Source organism: Mobula birostris, chromosome X (assembly GCF_030028105.1).
Source record: "Mobula birostris isolate sMobBir1 chromosome X, sMobBir1.hap1, whole genome shotgun sequence".
Classification (NCBI taxonomy): Eukaryota; Metazoa; Chordata; class Chondrichthyes; order Myliobatiformes; family Myliobatidae; genus Mobula; species Mobula birostris.
The window spans coordinates 24,478,726-24,491,429 of record NC_092402.1 but is presented as its reverse complement, the minus strand read 5'-3'; positions in this window follow the sequence as shown (position 1 = coordinate 24,491,429).

The window sequence follows — 12,704 nt, the reverse complement described above, 5'->3', positions numbered from 1 at the left end:
TTTTCCCCACCACTGATGTTAGGCTAACTAGTCTATAATTCCCTGGTTTCTCTCTCCCTCCTTTTTTAAAAAGCAGGGTTACATTAGCAACCCTCCAATCCTCAGGAACTAGTCCAGAATCTAAAGAGTTTTGAAAAATTATCACTAATGCATCCATTATTTCTTGGGCTACTTCCTTAAGCATTCTGGGATGCAGACCATCTGGCCCTGGGGATTTATCTGCCTTTAATCCCTTCAATTTACCAAACACCACTTAGTGCAATACCTCACACTTGTCTGTATTAAACTCCATTTGCCATTTTTCAGCCCATTTTTCCAGCTTGTCCAAGTCCCTCTGCAAGCTTTGAAAACCTTCCTCACTGTCCACTACACCTCCAATCTTTGTATCATCAGCAAATTTCCTGATCTAATTTACCACATTATCATCCAGATCATTGATATAGATGACAAATAACAATGGACCCAGCACTGATCCCTGTGGCACACCACTAGTCACAGGCCTCCACTCTGAGAAGCAATTCTCTACTACCACTCTTTGGCTTCTTCCATTGAGCCAATGTCTAATCCAATTTACCACCTCTCCATGTATACCTAGCGACTGAATCTTCCTAACTAACCTCCCAATGCGGGACTTTGTCAAAGGCCTTACTGAAGTCCATGTAGACAATATCCACTGCCTTCCCTTCATCCACTTTCCTGGTAACCCCCTCGAAAAACTCCAATAGATTGGTCAAACATGACCTACCACGCATGAAGCCATATTGACTCTCCCTAATAAGTCCCTGTCTATCCAAATGCTTGTAGATTCTGTCTCTCAGTACTCCCTCCAATAACTCACCCACAACCGACGTCAAACTTACCGGCCTATAATTTCCCGTATTACTTTTCAATCCTTTTTTAAACAAATGGATGAGGTCCTCCATGACTGCTTTGAATCGGTGGACTTGTTAGTATTCAAGGACTCGGCAGCTACCCTCGATGAGTATGCCTCAGCTGTCACGGACTTTATTTGGAAATGCATGGAGGACTGTGTGTCTCGCAAGACGATCCGGGTATTCCCTAACCGGAAACCTTGGATGAATTATGAGGTCAAGTCCCTTTTAAAGGCTAGAGCTGCGGCTTTTAGGTCCGAGGATACCAGTCGCTACACAGAATCCAGGCGTGAACTCCGGAAAGCCATTAAGGACCCCAAGAGGCAATATCGAGCCAAGTTGGAAGCCCAGGCTAACCAGAAGGATGCCAGTAGACTATGGCAGGGTCTAAATGAGATCACCGGGTGCAAAGAAAAGGCTGGGAATATCAATAACTTCTCTTCTTGACGAACTTAATGTATTCTACGCAAGATTCGAACAGAAGAGGAGTTTCCCGCTCCCTCCAGATGAACCGGACCTGGTGGCATCGAGGTTCATCGTCTCCGAGGAGGACGTTAGAAGGACCTTCCTGAAGATAAATCCAAGGAAGGCGATGGGCTCAGATGGCGTCCCGGGACGGGTTCTCCGGGCCTGTGCAAGCGAGCTAGCTGGAGTGTTTGCTGACATCTTCAACTGCTCCTTGCTTCAGTCTAAGAGCCCCTCGTGTTTTAAAAAGGCAACGATAATCCCAGTGCCGAAGAAGAGCAAGGTGGCATGCCTGAATGACTATCGACCTGTGGCTCTGACATCAATTGCTGTGAAGTGCTTCGAGAGATTGGTTATGGCACACATCAACCACAGCCTACCGGTCAACCTCGATGCTTTGCAATTCGCCTACCGGAGCAACAGGTCAACAGCAGATGCCATCTCTCTGGCCCTACATTCCCCCTTAGAACACCTGGAGAATAAAGACGCATACGTGAGGCTCCTTTTCATTGACTACAGCTCTGCCTTTAATACCATCATTCCAAATAAACTGATTCCTAAGCTCCGGAACCTGGGCCTTAGCACTCAGATCTGCAGCTGGATCTTCAACTTCCTCACAGAAAGGACCCAGGCTGTAAAAATAGGGGACAAGCTCTCCTCTACAATCACTCTGAGCACCGGTGCCCCACAAGGCTGTGTACTCAGCCCCCTGCTGTACTCATTGTACACCCATGATTGTGTAGCCAAGTTTCCATCACACTCAATATATAAGTTTGCCGATGACACAATCATAGGCCGTATCTCGGGTAATGTTGAGTTTGACTACAGAGAGGAAATTAAGAACCTGGTGGCATGGTGCGAAGACAATAACCTATCCCTCAACGTCAGCAAGTCGAAGGAATTGGTTGTTGACTTCAGAAGGAGTAGCGGACCGCACGACACAATTTACATCGGTGGTGCGCAAGTGGAACAGGTCAAAAGCTTTAAGTTCCTCGGGGTCAATATCACAAATGGCCTGACTTGGTCCAACCAAGCAGAGTTCACTTCAAGAAGGCCCACCAGCGCCTTTACTTCCTGAGAAAACTAAAGAAATTTGGCCTGTCCCCTAAAACCCTCACTAATTTTTATAGATGCGCCATAGAAAGCATTCTTCTAGGGTGCATCACAACCTGGTATGGAAGTTGTCCTGTCCCAGATCAAAAGAAGCTACAGAAGATCGTGAACACGACGCAGCACATCACACAAACCAATCTTCCGTCCTTGGACTCACTTTACACCGCATGCTGTTGGAGCAGTGCTGCCAGGATAATCAAGGACACGACCCACCCAGCCAACACACTTTTCATCCCTCTTCCCTCCGGGAGAAGGCTCAGGAGCTTGAAGACTCGTATGGCCAGATTTGGGAATAGCTTCTTTCCAACTGTGATAAGACTGCTGGACGGATCCTGACCCAGATCTGGGCCGTACCTTCCAAATATCCGGACCTACCTCTCGGTTTTGTTTTGCACTACTTTACTTTCCATTTTTCTATTTTCTATTTATGATTTATAATTTAAATTTTTAATATTTACTATCGATTTGTAATCCAGGGAGCGGGAAGCACAGAATCAAATATCGCTGTGATGATTGTACGTTCTAGTATCAATTGTTTGGCGACATAAAGTATAAAGTATTTTTAATCTACTTAAAATACATATACTGTATATATTTAGTGTAATCGATTTATGGAATTTTGTCTTCTTTCTATATTAGCATGTATTTCACTGTATTGCTGCTGCAAAGTTAACAAGTTTCAGGACACATGCCAGTGATAATAAACCTGATTCTGATTCTGAACTTATTGTATTAAGAAGGTCATCAATGAAAATGATGATAATGCATTGGCAGGCTGTTCATCCTGAAATTCATCTTCCTTCAGTGACAGCTTCAAGAATATTTTCAACAAACAGAAAGTTTATCCTGTATGTACTTGTTACCGGCCACTTTGTAATTTCAGCAGAATTGTGTGGATTTACTGTTGTAACCCAGATATTTTGTTTAGTTATTAAGTAATAGAATTTAAAATATAGAACAGACCCTTTGGCCCATGATGTCCATGGCACTCATCATGCCAATTTGAACTAATGAAACCTGACTGTATCCTTCCATCTCTTGCCTACTCGTACATCTATCTAAGTGCCTTTTAAATGTTTTTTCTTATCTGCTTCTACCATCTGCAGGTTTGTCCAACTCCTCTTTATAGCTAATACTCTAATCCAGGCAACATCCTGGTGAACCTCTTGTACCCTCTCAAAAGCCTCCACATCCTTCCTATAATGTGGTGATCTGAATTGTGATCTAACCATTGCTGTTTTTACCTGACTCTCTAAGACTGTTGGTCAAAATCCAAAATCTATCTAATGGAAGAACACACATGTCAAAACTTTGGAAAACCTATTTAAGAACACTATGTAATCCAAACTGTATCTTAATAATGCAACCTTGTTCAGCATTCACACTTTATACAGCTTTTTTCTGTAAAGGATGCATCTCAAGGTGTCTTTGAAAGAAGGAATTTACTTACAGTATTTTCATGTGCTTCCTGGTGGTTTTCAGCTAATTTGAATAATTTCTACAGTGAATCCTGCCAGTTTGAGCCATTCTACTCTGACCCTCTCTCATTAACAAGGTGTTTTCATCCATAGAAACTCTGTTCACGGGATGATTTTTGTTTATTGCACTATTCTCTGTAAACTCTAGAGAATTTTGTGTGTGAAAATCCCAGGAGATCAGGAGTTTCTCACATACACAAATCACCCTGTCTGGCACCAACAATAATTCCATGGTCAAAGTCAACATTCTTTCCCCATCCTGATGTTTGGTCTGAAGAACTGAACCAATTGACCATATCTATATGCTTTTATGCATTGAGTTTCTGCCACATGATTGGCTGATTAGTTAGTTGCATTAACGAGTGCCACTGAGTGGCCACTGAGTGTACAAGGTTGGAAATTGTAGCACAGGGGTCCTAGTCGTTCAGGCCCACTGAGGTACAGCCTCACCCAAAAATAATTAGAAAGCGTGTCCTGGGTGGTGGGGGTCCCTGATGATGGAGATGCTTTCCTGCAACAACACTCCATGTAAACATAATCAGTGGTAAGGAGGGCTTTACCTGTGATGGACTGGGTGTATCCACTACTTTTTGTAGGAGTTTCCATTCACAGACATTGTTTCCATACCAGGCTGTGATGCAGCTAGTCAATATACTCTGCACTACACATCCTTGGAAATTTGTCCAAGTTTTAGATGTCATGCTGAATCTTTGCAATCTCTTAAGGAAGTAGAGATGCTGTCGTACTTTCTCCAGAATTGTGCTTACATGCTGGGCTCAGGACAGGTCCTCCGAAATGATAACAATAGGTAGGTCAATAGGTACATTTAATGTCAGAGAAATGTACACAATATATATCCTGAAATTCTTTTTCTTCATAAACACCCACAAAAACAGAGGAATGCCCCAAAGAATGAACAACAATTAAAAAGTTAGACCACAGAACGTAGAGCATAGAATAGTACAGCACAGTACAGGCCCTTCGGCCCACAATGTTGTGCCGACTCTTAAACCCTGCTTCCCATATATGCCCCCCCACCTTAGATTCCTCCATATACCTGTCTAGTAGTCTCTTAAATTTCACTAGTGTATCTGCCTCCACCACTGATTCGGGCAGTGCATTCCACGCACCAACCACTCTCTGAGTAAAAAACCTTCCTCTAATATCCCCCTTGAACTTCTTACCCCTTACCTTAAAGCCATGTCCTCTTGTATTGAGCAGTGGTGCCCTGGGGAAGAGGCGCTGGCTGTCCACTCTATCTATTCCTCTTAATATCTTGTATACCTCTATCATGTCTCCTCTCACCCTCCTTCTCTCCAAAGAGTAAAGCGACCAGAACTGGAAACAGTACTCCAAGTGCGGCCTAACCAGAGTTTTATAGAGCTGCATCATTACCTCGCGACTCTTAAACTCTATCCCTCGACTTATGAAAGCTAACACCCTATAAGCTTTCTGAACTACCCTATCCACCTGTGAGGCAACTTTCAGGGATCTGTGGACATGTACCCCAAGATCCCTCTGCTCCTCCACACTACCAAGTATCCTGCCATTTACTTTGTACTCTGCCTTGGAGTTTGTCCTTCCAAAGTATACCACCTCACACTTCTCCGGGTTGAATTCCATCTGCCACTTCTCAGCCCACTTCTGCATCCTATCAATGTCTCTCTGCAATCTTTGACAATCCTCTATACTATCCACAACACCACCAACCTTTGTGTCGTCTGCAAACTTGCCAACCCACACTTCTGCCCCCACATCCAGGTCAATAAAAATCACAAAAAGTAGAGGTCCCAGAACAGATCCTTATGGAACACTACCAGTCATAAGCCTCCAATCTGAATGTTCTCCCTCCATTACGACCCTCTGCCTTCTGCATGCAAGCCAATTCTGAATCCACCTGGCCAAACTTCCCTGGATCCCATGCCTTCTGACTTTCTGAATAAGCCTACCATGTGGAACCTTGTCAAATGCCTTACTAAAATCCATGTAGATCACATCCACCGCACTAACCTCATCTATATGCCTGGTCACCTCCTCAAAGAACTCTATCAGGCTTGTTAGAACCCCAAAGTCCCCCCAGCTCCCCCCACCCACACACAAGCAGGAGCAAGGCAATGACCCTCCCCACCCCCACCAGCATAAAAGCATCAGCACCCCCCACCAAGCACTCAAACATGCAGCAAAGCGTTAATAACGACACAGACTTGCAGTATCCCAAGAACTACACGTTCACCCGGTCATTCGATATACCACAGGCTCTCTCTCTCCCTGATAGGAGAAAAAGAGGTATCCTTGTTTCACAGCCAGAGGGGAGACATAACAAACAACTCGCTGATTCACGATGTTAAAAGTCTGTTTCTGAGCTCTGTGCCCAGAGAGTCAGCACCAGAAAGGCACAGCTCTCCAGACACACAGTCCCCGGCAGCTAACCTGCTGATCCCGATGTTCTGTGTTCTCCCACGACGCTTCAGTCAGGGGCACCAGCCTAGGATCAGCACATCTCCAGAACCACAAAAACCAGGAACCCTGAAGGCGCACTCGTCTTCCAGGCTGCGTCCTTAGGATATCAAAAAGCAGCCGGTCGTGAGGCCCTGAGAGCGGGTCCCATTCCCATAGTCAGAGCGTAACTCCGGGTCAGGGTCTTCAAAAGAACCTTGAAAAGGGAGAAATAGATCTCAAAAATAGAAATAGAGCTGTTTCCGAAGATGCAAGCAAAGGAGTCACTGTTTAGCGCCAGCTTGAACAACTTCCTTCCCAAGGAATTTTATCAAGGAGTTTAGAGTTGCTGACCCTCTCCACCTCTGATCCTCTGACTGGCTTATGGGAACCTCTGGTTTCCCTCTCCTGAATCCATAATCAGCTCCTTGGTCCTGCTGACATTGAGTTGTTATGACACCACTCAGCCAGATTTTCAATCTGCCTCCTATGTGTGATTCATCACCACTTTTGATTCAGCCCACAACAATGATGTCGACAGCAAACTTAAATTTGGTATTGGAGTTGTGCTTAGCCACACTGTCATAAGTGTAAAGCGAGTAGAGCAGTGAGCTAAGCACATAGCCTTGTGTGGACCTGTGCCGATGGAAATTGTGGAAGAGATGTTGGTGCCAATCCAAACTGACTGGGTTCTGCAAGTCAGGAAATCAAGGATTCAATTGCACAGGGAGGTATTGAGGCCAAGCTGTAGTCGATAAAGAGCATCTGTCATGGTCCAGTCCGTGAAGTCCACATTCCAGTTCACGGTCCCATCTGTGGACTCAGGACTCCGGGTCTTCCAGCTGTCTTTTGTTTCGGTTTGGTTAATCATAAGCATGTGATTCCCATCTTGGGGCTTGGAATATAAGTAGCCTTGGGGTTGAGTGTGAGCTGCTGGTTTGTCTCGTCAAGATTCCCTGGGAGCAACCTGCCGGTGGAAGGCTAGAGTGGCCTCTTGCCATCTTTCGTCTGCGTTGGAGAACCATCCCCTCATGGAGCCTTGCTGTCGGTAGTTGGAGCTGTCTTTGCGGTATGGATTCGGCTGTTTCCTGGGCCAGCTGTGTGGCTGTCAGCCACTCTGAGCTAGGTAGGGATCCGGCTGTTTCTCTAGCCAGCCAAGGTTGCTTGCCGTAACTGCAACTCAGATCAACCCCGAGGCAGAGATGGAACTGTCTGTCGTTCTTCAGTGTTTGTCTCTTCTTGTCCTCACTTCCGTGGGGTAAGTCAGGCCAGTCTGCCGTTGCCCTGTGGGGGGATCTGTCTTGTCTTGTCCTTGCCTCTGTGGGGTAAGTCGGGCTGTTCTGCTGTTACCCGACGGATGGACCTGTCCCACCTTGGTGTGGAGATAAAGTTGAGTCCTGGCTCGCCTAAGGACAAGTCCCGGCTCTATGTCTATGTACTGTCCAGTCTCATGTTAGTGTCATGTCAAAGATGAGTCCCGGCTTTTTGAAGGGTAAGTCCCGGCTCTGTGTTGATGTACAGTTTCCAGTCTGTCTCCGGGCTCCAACCTCTGAGTTATCAGCCTCTGAATTCCAAGACCCCAGACTCCAGCCTCCATCCTCAAGACCCCGGCCCCCAGCTTCCAGCCTCATCCAGTCCTGTAGCCATGTCATGTCCTTGCCTAGATCTGGGGTCTGACCCCGAGACAAGACCCAGGTTCTGGGTCCTTGTCCAGTCTCTGGCTTGGAGTCCAAGTCCAGGCTCCTAGTTCATAGTTCCTTGACCGGGTTCCCTGTTTCTTGTCTATGTCCTAGACCAGGTCCTGCATCCTAGTCCTGTTCCTAGTACTTCAGTGTCTGTGTCTTGCATTTGGGTCCGCCACCAGCGTCCCCTGTTATGAGAGCATCCTGATGTCTAGATGTTCTGGGGTTGAGTGAAGAGCCAATGAGATGGTATCTGCTGTGGATCTGTTGCTCCAGTCGGGAAACTGGAGTGGATCCAAGTCACTTCCCAGGCAGGAGTTGATATGTTTCATCACCAACCTCTCAAAGCATTTCATCACATTGGATGTGGGTGCTACTGGGTTATAGTCATTGAGGCAAGTTATCATTTTCTTCTTGGGCACTGGTACAATTGAAGCCTGCTTGAAGCAGCTGGGAACCTCAGACCCCTGCTTCAGGCAAGAGGTTAAAGGTCTCAGTGAACACTCCAGCCAATTGATCGGGACAGGTCCTCTGTACTTGGCCAGGTACCTCATCTGGGCCAGGTGCTTTGTGAAAACAGGTGATCTTTGATTATCTTTGACCAAGTTGCAACCAGATATTCAAAAACTAACTGGTTTGCATCAGTAACAAGGATCTCACTGAAGGTTGTTCATACTAAATTAGAAGTCTTGTTGATAATGAAGCAAGTTACAGTAAATTACAAAGAGAACTTAGCCAGTTGGAGAGATGAGCTGAGGAATGGCAAATGAATTTCAACTTAGACAAGTTTGAAGTGATGCATTTTGGATATTCACACCAAGGTAAGATAGTGAACAGGCAAATGTGGAACAGAGGAACCTGGGAATACAAGTGCACAGTTCGCTGACAGTGGAGCAAGTAGACAGGGTGGTGACAAGGCATTTAACATGCTGACCTTCATCAGTCAGAACGTCAAGTAATAGAGCCATTATGTTGCAGTTATTAAAGTCATTAGTGAGGCCACACTTGGAGTGAATGAATGAGCCCTCCGTTTGTCAGGGTCAACCATGGATGTTGTGTCCTAGCAGTCTAGATAGGCAAGCCAGGACAGTACAATATGAAGGGCAAGCTATTTCATGACTTATTTCATAATTTACTGGCATAATTTACATATTACTATTTAACTATTTATGGTTCTATTACTATTTAATAATTATGGTGCAACTGTAATGAAAACCAATTTCCCCCGGGATCAATAAAGTATGACTATGACTATTACCCATATAACAGGCTCCCTCTCTCCACACATCTGATAAATCCAAAGGAAAGGCAGAATCCGATACAATTTGGTACTAGCAGCGTCGCAGGAGTTGCCAGTCAGCATTGAACTGCCTCAGAGAATCCAGCTATGAATTTTTCCCTCGCGGTTTACCCCCAAAGCCTCCCTCATGACAGGGTATAGCCACAAGGCAGCGGAGATTTGAGGTCAGTTTTCCTTCTTCTAGATGAGCTGCCAACCATGGTTGATGAGACACATCTGTCCGAAGCGATTAGTTTTAAGGTGCCAGCAACTCACCTTTTCCCATTCTCCTGTCATGCCTCAAGTTAACCTGGAATATTGATTGTAATTCTTTCCCACACAAGTTGTTTTCAGATATTTTCCATGTATTTCCTTGGAGCATCAAAATTTTGCCTGTGATGTAAGGGAAATTACAGTGGTATGAGAGAGGAGTTGGTCAAAGTAAATTGGAAGGAGCTGCTGGTAGAGATGTCAGCAGAGCAGCAATGGTGTGAATTTCTGGGAAAAATGAGGAAGGTGCAGGACATGTGTATTCCAAAAATGAAGAAATACTCAAATGGCAAAATAGTGACAAGGGAAGTCAAAGATAATGTAAAAGCAAAAGAGAGGGCCTACAACAAAGTAAAAACTAATGGAAAGATTTTTTTAAAAAAAAACTACAGAAAGCAACTAAAAGAATCATAATAAAGGAAAAGTTGAAATATGAAAGCAAGCTAGCAAATAATATCAAAGTGGATAGTAAAAGTTCTTTCAAGTATGTTAAAAATAAACGAGAAATGAGAGTGGATTTAGGATGGCTAGAAAATAAAGCAGGAGAAATAATAACAGAGGACAAGGAGATGGCAGATGAACTAAATGAGTATTTTGCATCAGTCTTCACTGTGGAAGACAATAGCAATATGCCTGATGTTGTAGTATGTGAAGGAAGAGAAGTGCGTGCAGTTACTATTACAAGGGAGAAGGTGCTCAAAAAGCTGAAAGACCTAAAAATACATAAGTCACCCAGACCAGATGAACTGCACCCTAGAGTTCTGAAAGAGGTAGCCCTAGAGATTGTAGCGGCATTAGAAATAATCTTTCAAAAATCATTGGACTCTGACATGGCACCAGAGGACTAAAAAATTGTAAATGTCACTCCACTCTTTAAGAAAGGAGGACGGCAGCAGAAGGGAAATTATAGACCAGTTAGCCTGACCTCAGTGGTTGGGAAGATGTTAGAGTCATTTGTTAAGGACAAGGTGATGGAGTTTGATGGCTCTGGGTCTGTACTCGCTGGAATTCAGAAGGACGAGGGGGGATCTCATTGAAACCTTTCAAATGCTGAAAGGCCTAGACAGTGTAGGTGTGGAAAGGATGTTTTCTATGGTGGGAGAGTCTAGGACAAGAGGGCACAGCCTCAGGATAGAGGGGTGTCCATTCAAAATAGATATGTGGAGAAATTTCTTTAGCCAAGGGGTGGTGAAATCATGGAATTTGTTGCCACATGCATCTGTGGAGGCCAGGTCATTGGGTGTCTTTAAGGCAGAGATTGATAAGTTCTTGATTGGACATGGCATCAAAGATTACTGTGAGAAGGCCAGGAAATGGGGTTGAAGAGATGAAAAATAAATCAGCCATGATTGAGTGGTGGAGCAGACTCGATGAGCCAAATAGCCAAACTCTGCTCCTCTGTCTTATCGTCTTAAGTTAACTCCCATGTCTTTTTTAAATCTCACCCTCTCATCTTGTATCTATGCCCTCTAGCTTTGGACTCGCCAACCCAGGGGGATAAAGCTTCATGTGGATTACTGTCACAGATTGATTTTAACTGGAACAGTGTTGTATTTCTGTTGTGTATCTCAATGTGGTGATACTGTGGTGAAAGCTCTGCTTTCAGCGTCTGTTGCTTTAGCATGGGTGCGAATTGATGACAATTTAATTCCTCTGTCAGAAGCTTATAGACTTCAAGGAAATACATGGAAAGTATCTGAAAACAACTTGTGTATGAAAAAATTACAATCAATATTGAAGCATTTGTGTGATTCTGATTTTCTGCATTATGTGTAATTTTTTGCTATGGTCATACCCAAAGTTTAACCTGAAATATAATGCCATGCAGAAGCACAGCATTGATGTAGCTGCGTATATCAAACTGAATATGAACAAAATTAGGAAATTTACTGATTAATTGGCAACCATAAATGTGACAAAGTAATCAGCTTCAAAATGAAGGCAAGCAACACGTAGATCATTATGAAAGAGGCTTGTGAAAAACTAACTATAAAACAGGTCAGATTTAGTCAAAGTGATCATTTAGATGCCGCAAAGTTGACTGATTGTTTATTTTCCCCTACAAGTTTCTGACAGAGGAATTAAACTTTCATTCCTGACTGCAACTCAGTTGGTCTCTGGCTGCTGTTTCCATTGATACAGAAATTTCGAATGCTCTTTTAAATGAGAGTTGTGCTTCAGTTAGGAGCTATTTTTGAATGCTTTCTTGTAAGATTCCACAAACTGAACAATCTTTCAGTGCATCATTAAGGCCATCACTAAACTAACAATGCTCACATGATTTCTTCCATCCAGCCACATAAACTGAAATGGAATCCTCTTACTTTTGATTCCACTTATGAAACCTAAAGTGTTCTACAATCAACAATGGTTTTGGTTTTAATTGTTCCTGCACTACATTCATGATATCTGCACAGCTCATTTCAGCTGGTTTGGTTGGAACAGTTAAATTTCTAAACAAACTGTATGCTTTCCCACCCATTGCATGCAGCAACACCGGAACTCGTTTTTCACCAGTTATTTCATTTGCTTCAAAATACTGCCCAATTTGTTCAGTGAACATCATCCTGTTATCTGTTATGCCATCAAACATTATCTATCTTTCCAATGCAGCCAGCCATTTCTGCTTTATTTATTTCTTTATTATTATTATCACCCAGTACTCACTGTTTATAAACCTGTAGCTGCACTCATTGCTTGTTAATTTTATCTATTTTCTGCCCTTTCTTTACTCAAATGTCTCTCTCCTCTTCCAAAGAAAAACATGCTGTGCTTAACAGTTAGGTACTTGTCTCGGTTCATTTTAAAACTTCCTCAGTGCCACTATTATGTTTTGTAAGTACAGAAACTAATTGAAAGAAAAACACAGTGGCCGGGATGCTTGACTACTTAGTTTTTTTCCTTATTTTGTTTTCAGTGAGGCGCTCACATATGATGTGGTGGCATTATGACATTTGCCATTCATGTACTTCTTACAAATAACCCTGTAATGAATTACGTAAACAAAAGAAGAATGCTTATTCAAACAATATATTGTATTTACAATGTTCCTCAAATATTACTGAAATATTGAATACACTGCAGGGACCAATCAAATCAAGCTTAATTA